Below are 13,060 nucleotides of genomic sequence, written 5' to 3' on the forward strand. Positions count from 1 at the left end.
TCTACAGTATCAGTGGAAATGGACCACCACAGGAGCAGATATGATCTGGGTGGTGTTTAATTCTCAGTCCAGCGTTGACACTGTTGGGGTTTTAAACATTGTGTTAAACACTTAATGCACTTTATTATAATGCTGTTCACATTAGAGACTAAAGCCCATCTCACAGCGTGTACAGTGTGTGTTCATCCTCTATCCTTCATCAGGGTCAGGTTCTGATTTGAAATGTTTGAACTGTGAGCTGGGATTTAAACCCGCAGCTCCTCATCATCACTGTGTGTTATGGTTTGTGTGAGAATGTGAACAGGGATGTCACTGCGTGAAGGTTGAGCAGCTGGCAGGTGATGCTCCGGGGCGGCTGTGCCGAGGAATAATGTCCAGTTCTGAGTGTTTTGAGTGATTTTCCTTCTGCCATCGTGTGGTGAGCGAGTCGCAGCCTGTCACATTAGATCCTCAGCCCAATGAGGACCTGTGAGCGTGTTTACTAAGTAGAAACCTCTAGACTCTCCGACTCACGACTCGGAGAGTGCTGCAGCTGCGTTCCCATGGCAACAGGCCGCAGAAGTGAGAGGAGCAATGAGCCAAGGTAGAGGAAAAGACATGTTGGTCAGACTGCTTAAAAAACCCACACACGCCTTTCCTCTTCCTCCTCATTTCACATCATCATTCTCTCCCTCACTCCCTCTCTCACTCTGTCAGTCTTTCAGACTTCACATCTGCGTGTGGACAATGAGCAGCAAACCTGGACACGTGGTGTGAGATGGGTGTCCACACCAGAGCCGAGGAACCTGATGTCTGCTGTGATTAAATCTGAGAACGGAGATGAAGGAATGTTTCATCAACATCAGGAGAACGCAGAAGACGGAACTAACATGGGGGAATTACAGCATGCTCTTCTTCTCCATACATTTAAAATTCACTTTGAAAGCAGAAAGAGACAGAGAGAGAGAGAGAGAGAGAGAGAGAGCAGAGAGAGAAAGAGATGGACAGATGAATAATAAGATAACAGAAAATGTTAACAGAGTAGGAGTGAGCTGTATGTGGTTTCACCCAGTCACTGGCCTGCTCATTTATTCACCCAGAATTGCCTACATCCTCTCCTACATCCTCTCCTACATCCTCTCCTACATCCTCACCTACATCCTCTCCTACATCCTCACCTACATCCTCACCTACATCCTCTCCTACATCCTGTCCTACATCCTCTCCTACATCCTCACCTACATCCTCACCTACATCCTCTCCTACATCCTGTCCTACATCCTCTCCTACATCCTCACCTACATCCTGTCCTACATCCTCTCCTACATCCTCACCTACATCCTCACCTACATCCTCTCCTACATCCTGTCCTACATCCTCACCTACATCCTCTCCTACATCCTGTCCTACATCCTCTCCTACATCCTCTCCTACATCCTGTCCTACATCCTCTCCTACATCCTCACCTACATCCTCTCCTACATCCTCTCCTACATCCTCACCTACATCCTCACCTACATCCTCTCCTACATCCTGTCCTACATCCTCTCCTACATCCTCACCTACATCCTGTCCTACATCCTCTCCTACATCCTCACCTACATCCTCACCTACATCCTCTCCTACATCCTGTCCTACATCCTCTCCTACATCCTCTCCTACATCCTCACCTACATCCTCTCCTACATCCTGTCCTACATCCTCACCTACATCCTCTCCTACATCCTCTCCTACATCCTCACCTACATCCTGTCCTACATCCTCTCCTACATCCTCACCTACATCCTCACCTACATCCTCTCCTACATCCTCACCTACATCCTCTCCTACATCCTCACCTACATCCTCTCCTATATCCTCTCCTACATCCTCACCTACATCCTCTCCTACATCCTCACCTACATCCTCTCCTATATCCTCTCCTACATCCTCACCTACATCCTCTCCTATATCCTCTCCTACATCCTCTCCTACATCCTCTCCTACATCCTCACCTACATCCTCACCTACATCCTCTCCTATATCCTCTCCTACATCCTCACCTACATCCTCTCCTACATCCTCACCTACATCCTCTCCTATATCCTCTCCTACATCCTCACCTACATCCTCTCCTATATCCTCTCCTACATCCTCACCTACATCCTCTCCTATATCCTCTCCTACATCCTCTCCTACATCCTCTCCTACATCCTCACCTACATCCTCTCCTATATCCTCTCCTACATCCTGTCCTACATCCTCTCCTACATCCTCACCTACATCCTCTCCTATATCCTCTCCTACATCCTCTCCTACATCCTCTCCTACATCCTCACCTACATCCTCTCCTACATCCTGTCCTACATCCTCACCTACATCCTCACCTACATCCTCTCCTACATCCTCACCTACATCCTCTCCTACATCCTGTCCTACATCCTCTCCTACATCCTCACCTACATCCTCTCCTATATCCTCTCCTACATCTTCATCTACATCCTCTCCTACATCCTCACCTACATCCTCTCCTACATCCTCTCCTACATCCTCACCTACATCCTGTCCTACATCCTCACCTACATCCTCTCCTACATCCTCACCTACATCCTGTCCTACATCCTCACCTACATCCTCACCTACATCCTGTCCTACATCCTCACCTACATCCTCACCTACATCCTGTCCTACATCCTCACCTACATCCTCTCCTACATCCTGTCCTACATCCTCTCCTAAATCCTCACCTACATCCTCTCCTACATCCTCTCCTACATCCTCACCTACATCCTCTCCTACATCCTGTCCTACATCCTGTCCTATATCCTCTCCTACATCCTCACCTACATCCTGTCCTACATCCTCACCTACATCCTCACCTACATCCTCTCCTACATCCTCACCTACATCCTCTCCTACATCCTCACCTACATCCTCTCCTATATCCTCTCCTACATCCTCACCTACATCCTGTCCTACATCCTCTCCTACATCCTCTCCTACATCCTCACCTACATCCTCTCCTACATCCTGTCCTACATCCTCACCTACATCCTCACCTACATCCTCTCCTACATCCTCACCTACATCCTCTCCTACATCCTGTCCTACATCCTCTCCTACATCCTCACCTACATCCTCTCCTATATCCTCTCCTACATCCTCATCTACATCCTCTCCTACATCCTCACCTACATCCTCTCCTACATCCTCTCCTACATCCTCACCTACATCCTGTCCTACATCCTCACCTACATCCTCTCCTACATCCTCACCTACATCCTGTCCTACATCCTCACCTACATCCTGTCCTACATCCTGTCCTACATCCTCACCTACATCCTGTCCTACATCCTGTCCTACATCCTGTCCTACATCCTCACCTACATCCTCTCCTACATCCTCTCCTACATCCTCACCTACATCCTCTCCTACATCCTCACCTACATCCTCACCTACATCCTCTCCTACATCCTGTCCTACATCCTGTCCTACATCCTCACCTACATCCTCTCCTACATCCTGTCCTACATCCTGTCCTACATCCTGTCCTACATCCTCACCTACATCCTCACCTACATCCTGTCCTACATCCTCACCTACATCCTCACCTACATCCTCTCCTACATCCTGTCCTACATCCTCTCCTACATCCTCACCTACATCCTGTCCTACATCCTCTCCTACATCCTCTCCTACATCCTCACCTACATCCTCTCCTACATCCTGTCCTACATCCTCTCCTACATCCTCTCCTACATCCTCACCTACATCCTCACCTACATCCTGTCCTACATCCTCACCTACATCCTCTCCTACATCCTCTCCTACATCCTCTCCTACATCCTCACCTACATCCTGTCCTACATCCTCACCTACATCCTCACCTACATCCTCACCTACATCCTGTCCTACATCCTCACCTACATCCTGTCCTACATCCTCTCCTACATCCTGTCCTACATCCTGTCCTACATCCTCACCTACATCCTCACCTACATCCTCACCTACATCCTCTCCTACATCCTGCCCTACATCCTCTCCTACATCATCACCTACATCCTCTCCTACATCCTCACCTACATCCTCTCCTACATCCTCTCCTACATCCTCACCTACATCCTGTCCTACATCCTCACCTACATCCTGTCCTACATCCTCACCTACATCCTGTCCTACATCCTGTCCTACATCCTCACCTACATCCTGTCCTACATCCTGTCCTACATCCTGTCCTACATCCTCACCTACATCCTCTCCTACATCCTCTCCTACATCCTCACCTACATCCTGTCCTACATCCTCACCTACATCCTCACCTACATCCTGTCCTACATCCTCACCTACATCCTGTCCTACATCCTCTCCTACATCCTGTCCTACATCCTCACCTACATCCTCACCTACATCCTCTCCTACATCCTCTCCTACATCCTCTCCTACATCCTGTCCTACATCCTCACCTACATCCTCTCCTACATCCTCATCTACATCCTCACCTACATCCTGTCCTACATCCTCTCCTACATCCTCTCCTACATCCTGTCCTACATCCTCACCTACATCCTCTCCTACATCCTCACCTACATCCTCTCCTACATCCTCACCTACATCCTGTCCTACATCCTCTCCTACATCCTCACCTACATCCTCTCCTACATCCTCTCCTACATCCTCTCCTACATCCTCACCTACATCCTCACCTACATCCTGTCCTACATCCTCTCCTACATCCTCACCTACATCCTGTCCTACATCCTCACCTACATCCTCTCCTACATCCTCTCCTACATCCTCACCTACATCCTGTCCTACATCCTCACCTACATCCTCTCCTACATCCTCACCTACATCCTCACCTACATCCTGTCCTATATCCTGTCCTACATCCTCACCTACATCCTGTCCTACATCCTCACCTACATCCTGTCCTACATCCTCTCCTACATCCTCACCTACATCCTCACCTACATCCTCTCCTACATCCTCTCCTACATCCTCACCTACATCCTGTCCTACATCCTCTCCTACATCCTGTCCTACATCCTCACCTACATCCTCTCCTACATCCTCTCCTACATCCTCACCTACATCCTGTCCTACATCCTGTCCTACATCCTCACCTACATCCTGTCCTACATCCTCTCCTACATCCTCTCCTACATCCTCACCTACATCCTCACCTACATCCTCTCCTACATCCTCTCCTACATCCTCACCTACATCCTCTCCTACATCCTCTCCTACATCCTGTCCTACATCCTGTCTGAATGTTCCACAAACCAAACATTACTGGAACCTTAATGTCCCTAAAACCTTCTGCTAACTGATGGTTATATCCCACAGCACTGCTGAGTTCTGGATTGTGATTGGTCAGAAAGTGTTGATTAGTTTTCTATAACAGCAGCTCTGACAATAGAGCAGCTGAAAATCACTGGTTTATATTAATGATATTTTTATTTATATACTTATTTTTATTTATACCTCCTTCGCTGATGTTCTGCCTTTCATAAAATATATTTTTAGACTTCCTCTGAAGGATTGTGTGATTGAAGACGTGGAATGTTTCACCGTCTGTGTCTTTAAAACTCTCCGAAATGAAGGCCGTGCTTTTCAGCTGCATTTGCAGATCCTTCACAATGATCCGGCTTTTAGTGACGTAACAGACGAGGAATAAAAGCTAGCTCAGCTGTGTGCTCGACACTGAATCATGGCGTATACAACAGCAACAAAGATGAAGGATAAAAACTGAATTATAGACAAAAGCACAGAGTGAGAAATGGAACAGAAATCAGGATGACATCCGTTTAATCCGCAAATTTACCTGCTCCTGTGATGAAGGAAGGAAACGATCTGTTTCGCTCATTATTTATCTCTCTATCTCCAGCTTCAGCTAAAAACAGAGATGATCTGAATATCAAGTGGAAATTTGCCCCAGCAGCAGGATGGGCCGTGATTTCACACGTCTACATCTCTGCATTTCACATCTCTACACCACACAACAACTAATCACTGACCCTACATCACTGACCCGACTCACTGACCCTACATCACTGACCCGACTCACTGACCTGACTCACTGACCCGACTCACTGACTCCAGTCTCTTTAATTCGGCTGATGTAGATGATAAACAGTCACCTGGTCTGATTTCTGAGCACAATCTCTCAAATGTCGCCTGAGATTTCCCTCAATTATTTATTATCACACTTGATTATGAGTCTTTATTTGAACACTGGTACGCCTGTGTGTGTGAGTGTGTATGTGTGTGTGAGTGTGTGCGTGTGAGTGTGTGTGCATGTGTGTGTGTTAGTGTATATGTGTGTGTGTGAGTGTGTGCGTGTGAGTGTGCGTGTGTGTGTGAGTGTGTATGTGTGCGTGTGAGTGTTTGAGTGTGTGCGTGTGAGTGTATGTGTGAGTGTGTGTGTGCGTGTGAGTGTGTGTGTGTGTGCGCGTGTGTGTGCGTGTGAGTGTATGTGTGTGAGAGAGTGTGTGTGAGTGAGTGTATGTGTGAGTGTGAGTGTGAGTGTGTGTATGTGTGAGTGTGTGTGTGCGTGTGAGTGTGTGTGTGCGTGTGTGTGTGTGTATGTGTGATTGTATGTGTGAGTGTGTGTGTGCGTGTGAGTGTGTGCGTGAGTGTGTGTGTGTGCGTGTGAGTGTGTGTGTGCGTGTGTGTGTGTGCGTGTGAGTGTGTATGTGTGAGTGTGTGTGTGCGTGTGCGTGTGTGAGTGTGTATGTGTGAGTGTGTGTGTGTGTGTGTGTGAGTGTGTTAGTGTGTGTGTGAGTGTGTATGTGTGAGTGTGTGTGTGTGTGTGTGTGAGTGTGTGTGTGTATGTGTGAGTGTGAGTGTGTGTGTGTATGTGTGAGTGTGTGTGTGCGTGTGTGTGTGTGTGCGTGTGAGTGTGTATGTGTGAGTGTGTGTGTGCGTGTGCGTGTGAGTGTGTGAGTGTGTATGTGTGAGTGTGTGTATGTGTGAGTGTGTGTGTGAGTGTGTGTGTGTGCGTGTGTGTGTGTGTGTGTGTGTGAGTGTGTGTGTGAGTGTGTTAGTGTGTGTGTGAGTGTGTGTGTGTGTGAGTGTGTGTGTGAGTGTGTGTGTGTGTGAGTGTGTGTGTGTGTGTGTGAGGTGGTGAGCGATCAGGATGTTTTTACGGCTGTTAGGAATTTTGGAGGATCTACTTCACCTCAGTACAGTCACGTTTTCACAGAATGAAAAGATTCACTGCTGAGCTGCTCATTATCTCATTATTTTATCAACTTATTATCTCAAGGTCAAATAAAAAGTGTTTTATGTGTATACACACACACACACACACACACACACACAAACACACACACTCAGTGATTGTGGTCTGAGACAATTAGACAAGTTTCACTCAGTCATCTTTTTTTATAAACACATGTGATTTATTAAACACTCCTGAGGAACACGGAGTTCATGAGAAATCCCATTTCCTGTGCTGTAGCAGGACGAAGTGTGTGATGTAAACAGAGACAGTGCTGCCCTCTAGTGGTCGAAACTCCTAAACGCACCGTGTGTGGGCTGAATCGATTCATTTTGAATCGATTTGCCGAATTCAATTCAATTCAATTTTATTTGTATAGCGCTTTTAACAGTGGACATTGTCACAAAGCAGCTTTACAGAAATAAATGGATTCACAAAAAATAAATTTTAGTCCCAAGCCATTACATTACAGTACAGCTCCCCATATGAGATCCCCAAGCAGCACCATCTCCACAGCCCCCAGGTGGCACCATCCCCAGCAATCCAAACGGTTCTTCAGGCCGCCCATATGGGGCCCCAGCAGCAGCGAGCGACTCAACCGATGAGAACTCCAACCAGAAGTAGGGCATCAGGATGGATCAGGCTGGTCTGGAGAGCAGAAGGGGTCAGGATCACTGGCATCTCAGAAGTAGCATGTGTAGCCGAATCGATTCTTCTCTCTGCTCTGGTCATCTATCAGTCAGAGCTTCACCGCCTCTCTCTCACAAACAAACATTTTAACTCACTCAATAGAAAAAGTAAAATAAATAACTTTTTTTATTTTTATTGTTTTACTGTATGTTACTTTATTGTATTAATAATAATTATTAATGATGTAGTATACAGATATCTGCCAGGAATTTAATAGTTACAGGATTTATTATTTAAGACACACAAGGAGAATATTCCAGATCAGATCAGCTCCACAGCATCAGGAGGATTTGTCCTGGGGTCACTCAGGTGCTCATTCAGACGCTTGTCATTTCGAGACTGGACTCCTGCGACTCTTCGTCCTCTGCGACTGATCCAGAATGCAGCTGCACCACTGGTTTTCAAAGTTCCCTAAGTTCTCCCACATCACCCCATTGCTGCGCTCCCTCCACTGGCTTCCTGTAGCTGCTGCATCAGATTTAAACACTGATTCTCCCCTACAAAGACAAAACAGACCAGCACCCAGTTACCTCAAAGCTCTTATCACACCTCGCACTGCACCACGCTCCCTAGTTTTTTTAATCACAAATCTGTGTAATTTATATCCTAAAAATATATTTAACAAGATAAAGGTTTAAAGAAACCTGAAAGGTTGAAAGATAAATAATTATACATTTTTGTCTGTATTTTAAAAGATTTAATTGCGTGTTGTTAATAAACTCGCCGCTAGGTGGCGGTGTGCCTTCAGCTTTCATTTCTTCTGCAGCAGAAACACAGGCTTTAATTATAATTTATTATTTATTAATTTAACTGTAATGACTCCATTTTAGTGCAGAGTGTGTTTATGGTGTGATGAGATGGGTTTGTGTTCAGATCACAGAATAATCCAGATTCTTATTAATTATTAATAACACGTGTAATAAGAGTGAAGTAGTAAGAGTGAGTTGAACAGGAGTCAGAGAGAGAGAGAGAGAGAGAGAGAGAGAGAGAGAGAGAGAGTCCTCCTGTCCTGCATCATCATCTCACACTGAGCCAGATGTGATCCTGAGTTTGGTGGAAATTGTGCATCATTTAACTCCAGCTGAGTTTCATTCATGTGTCCATTAAGCTTTGTGTTTATGTTATAATTGTATGTCTTATGTAAATACTGTATAAATAATAAATATGTGGAATATTTTACTCATGACAATTTTGTAACTTTATATTTAAAATAAAAATAAAAACACCTGATAAGGAATGTCATTTCTGGTTTGATGTTAACTGCGCCCACTTACATGATGTCACATGAATTAAGACTATTTCTCTCAGGCAGTTCCACTGAAGGAGCTCAAGAACATCAGCTCAGACTTTCACTCATCAGGACACAACAGAACGCTGATAACTTCAAACCCTCACAATTTACCTCACTTCAGTTCTTTATCTCATTCAGATATGTGCACGTGTATATATACATATGCGTAAGAGTCACCTGCTCTACTGAACTACTGAAGCCGAAAGAACCACATTAGGTAAATGATAGATAGAGAGGCTGAGTGAGATAGAGTGAGGTAGTGTGAGGTAAAGTGAGAGAGGGAGAGAGAGGGAGAGTGAGAGAGTGAGAGAGAGGGAGAGAGTGAGGGAGAGGGAGAGAGTGAGAGAGTGAGGCAGACTGAGGGAGAGGGAGAGAGTGAGAGAGTGAGGCAGACTGAGGGAGAGTGAGAGAGAGGGAGAGTGAGAGAGTGAGGCAGACTGAGGGAGAGTGAGAGAGAGAGAGAGAGGGAGAGTGAGAGAGAGGGAGAGTGAGAGAGTGAGGCAGACTGAGGGAGAGTGAGAGAGAGGGAGAGTGAGAGAGAGGGAGAGTGAGAGAGTGAGGCAGACTGAGGGAGAGGGAGAGAGTGAGAGAGAGAGAGAGAGAGTGAGAGAGAGGGAGAGTGAGAGAGAGGGAGAGTGAGAGAGAGGGAGAGTGAGAGAGTGAGGCAGACTGAGGGAGAGGGAGAGAGTGAGAGAGAGAGAGAGAGAGTGAGAGAGAGGGAGAGTGAGAGAGAGGGAGAGTGAGAGAGTGAGGCAGACTGAGGGAGAGTGAGGGAGAGGGAGAGGGAGAGAGAGGGAGAGGGAGAGAGTGAGAGAGAGAGAGAGTGAGGCTGAGTGAAGTACAGTCAGGTAAAGTGAGGTAGAGGGACGTAGACTGAGGTAGTGTGAGGCAGACTGAGGTAGAAGGAGGTAGAAGGAGGACAGTTAACAGGTCAGTTAAAGTCACTGGGGGTGAAGAGAAGTTCACAGAGACATTTTATTCAGAATTAAACTCTCATCTGTACAGAAAAACACACAATACAGAGATCATCATTTACAGTAAACACGCCTGTAATTAAATCTAATGACTATAAATAATTCCATAAACACTTTATTAATGTTTTTATTCTCATTTTCTCTCTCTCTCTCTCTCTCTCTCTCTCTCTCTCTGTGTGTGTGTGTGTGTGTGTGTGTGTCTTATTTGGGCCTGATTTTACTTTTCAAATCACGCGTACAGAAATGAGGCGTGGCCTCTGTCGCTGTTGCCATGACAACCGCTGCGCTAACTGCGTAAACACGGGAAATGTTTATGCGTAAACACATCAGGAGAGAGAGAGAGAGAGAGAGAGAGAGAGAGAGAGAGAGAGAGAGAGAGAGAGAGAGGCGAGGTGGCCAGATTGGGCGGTTTAACTCCTGAAACAGGGGAAATAAATACATAAACAAGTAGATTAATTAAACAAACAAATAAATAAATAAATGAATTCTGAGATGCTTTTGTTAATTAATCAGGCAAAAAAGATTTTTAAATGATGTTCAGATTAAGCCTAATAATAATAATAATAATAATAATAATAATAATAATAATAATAATAATAATAATAATGTTTTTATTAACTTATTGTTTTGCTGTTTAACATACTGTGGGTGGATTATGTTTTAAAGGCCCCATCAAATCAAAATGGTTTTAGAGTGTTTACTACAAGTCTCTTGCCAACGTATATAAATAAAAGTTTTTTTTAATATTTTTAAAATTATATACGTATAATTATACGTATATATATACACACACACACATACACACACGCATATATATACATATATATTTAAATAACACGTTGTCTCTATGTGTGATGTTTGTCCTGTAGTCACACTAGGGCCTTTCGCACCGCGGGAACCTTTTCATAGTACCTGAACTAGTTGTGGAACTACCCACTTTTTGGTGTTTTCGCATCTCCGGAACTGGGTGTGATTTTAGTATCGACTGCCTTTTTCGAGAACCAGATGAGCTCCTACTCCGGAGCAGGGTCTAACCTCTAACAACTGGTACTATCCGTGACGTAAGTAGACATTGATTGGCCAAACGCGTACGAAAACGCCGTCACCCGCCATGATTTAAAACGCCGCGTAAACATACTGTAGCGTCGACTTATTCCACAAGTGTGGAGAACAGCGATAGATGGACGCGAGACACGACAAACACACAGCTCCGATCACAGCGTCCTCCATCCTCCGGTTGTTTACGTTGTTCTTCTTTGTTTCCGTTGTTGAACGCCGCGCACAAATGATGTCGCTGTCGACCGGCTTACGTCACTTCCTAGCGCCCGCTGTCGGTGCGAATGCAACCCTTTAAACGGTACTGGGAAATAGTTCACGCAAAATCACCCAGTACTTTAGTTCTGTAAATTTAGTTCTGGAACTAAAGCGGTGCGAAAGGCCCTACTGAGAGACAGCTACAGCGAGAGAGAGGGAGAGAGAGAGAGAGGGAGAGAGAGAGGGAGAGAGGCAGTTGTCCAGAAAGCTTGTATCTGTAAAGTTTTATTTTACTGCCTCGTGTTAAACCGCAGTCTGTTCCCTCTCTCCTGTTGGAAGCAAAACATTACTATCACTGGTGAAGAGCTACAACCCTGCTGCAGCCCGGGTCCAATCCGCGGCCCAGTATAAACGCAAAGAACAGCACCAATCTGAGGTCCGGTACCAATCCGAGGTTCTAGGATTCTATGACTTTATTTAATTGTCAGAGAGAAATCACATACAGTTTTCAACAAACTTTATTTAAACTTGAGGCATTTTGTGGACGCGCTCTGCCAGCCCACTGTGTTTAGATTGGCAGGGGTGTGGCATGCTGTATCTCGAACACGATTGGCTGTCGTGTAAATCAGTCACTCATCACTCTGACTTCCTGTTTCAAAAGGAAATACATCAACACATGGAATGAAGTCACAGCTAAGAAGCCATTTCCTGGGGATTTACATAGAACCCTAAAACAGGGCTTTCCTTTCAGAAAAAGTAGAACCCATTTACTGAAGAACCTGTTTACTGAAGAACCTGTTTACTGAAGAACCCATTTACTGAAGAACCCGTTTACTGAAGAACCCGTTTACTGAAGAACCCATTTACTGAAGAACCCGTTTACTGAAGAACCCGTTTACTGAAGAACCCATTTACTGAAGAACCCGTTTACTGAAGAACCCGTTTACTGAAGAACCTGTTTACTGAAGGACCTGTTTACTGAAGAACCCATTTATTGAAGAACCTGTTTACTGAAGAGCCTGTTTACTCTAGATAAATAAGATGATGATGGTGTTTGAGTGATTAATGTGACGATGGTGTGATGATGGTGTTTGAGTGATTAATGTGACGATGGTGTGATGATGGTGTTTGAGTGATTAATGTGACGATGGTGTTTGAGTGATTAATGTGACGATGGTGTGATGATGGTGTTTGAGTGATTAATGTGATGATGGTGTTTGAGTGATTAATGTGATGATGGTGTTTGAGTGATTAATGTGATGATGATGGTGTTTGAGTGATTAATGTGATGATGGTGTTTGAGTGATTAATGTGATGATGGTGTTTGAGTGATTAATGTGATGATGGTGTTTGAGTGATTAATGTGATGATGGTGTGATGATGGTGTTTGAGTGATTAATGTGATGATGGTGTTTGAGTGATTAATGTGATGATGGTGTTTGAGTGATTAATGTGATGATGATGGTGTGATGATGGTGTGATGATGGTGTTTGAGTGATTAATGTGATGATGGTGTTTGAGTGATTAATGTGATGATGGTGTTTGAGTGATTAATGTGATGATGGTGTTTGAGTGATTAATGTGATGATGGTGTGATGATGGTGTTTGAGTGATTAATGTGATGATGGTGTTTGAGTGATTAATGTGACGATGGTGTTTGAGTGATTAATG

The sequence above is a fragment of the Pangasianodon hypophthalmus genome, chromosome 13, assembly GCF_027358585.1.
Source record: "Pangasianodon hypophthalmus isolate fPanHyp1 chromosome 13, fPanHyp1.pri, whole genome shotgun sequence".
Lineage (NCBI taxonomy): Eukaryota > Metazoa > Chordata > Actinopteri > Siluriformes > Pangasiidae > Pangasianodon > Pangasianodon hypophthalmus.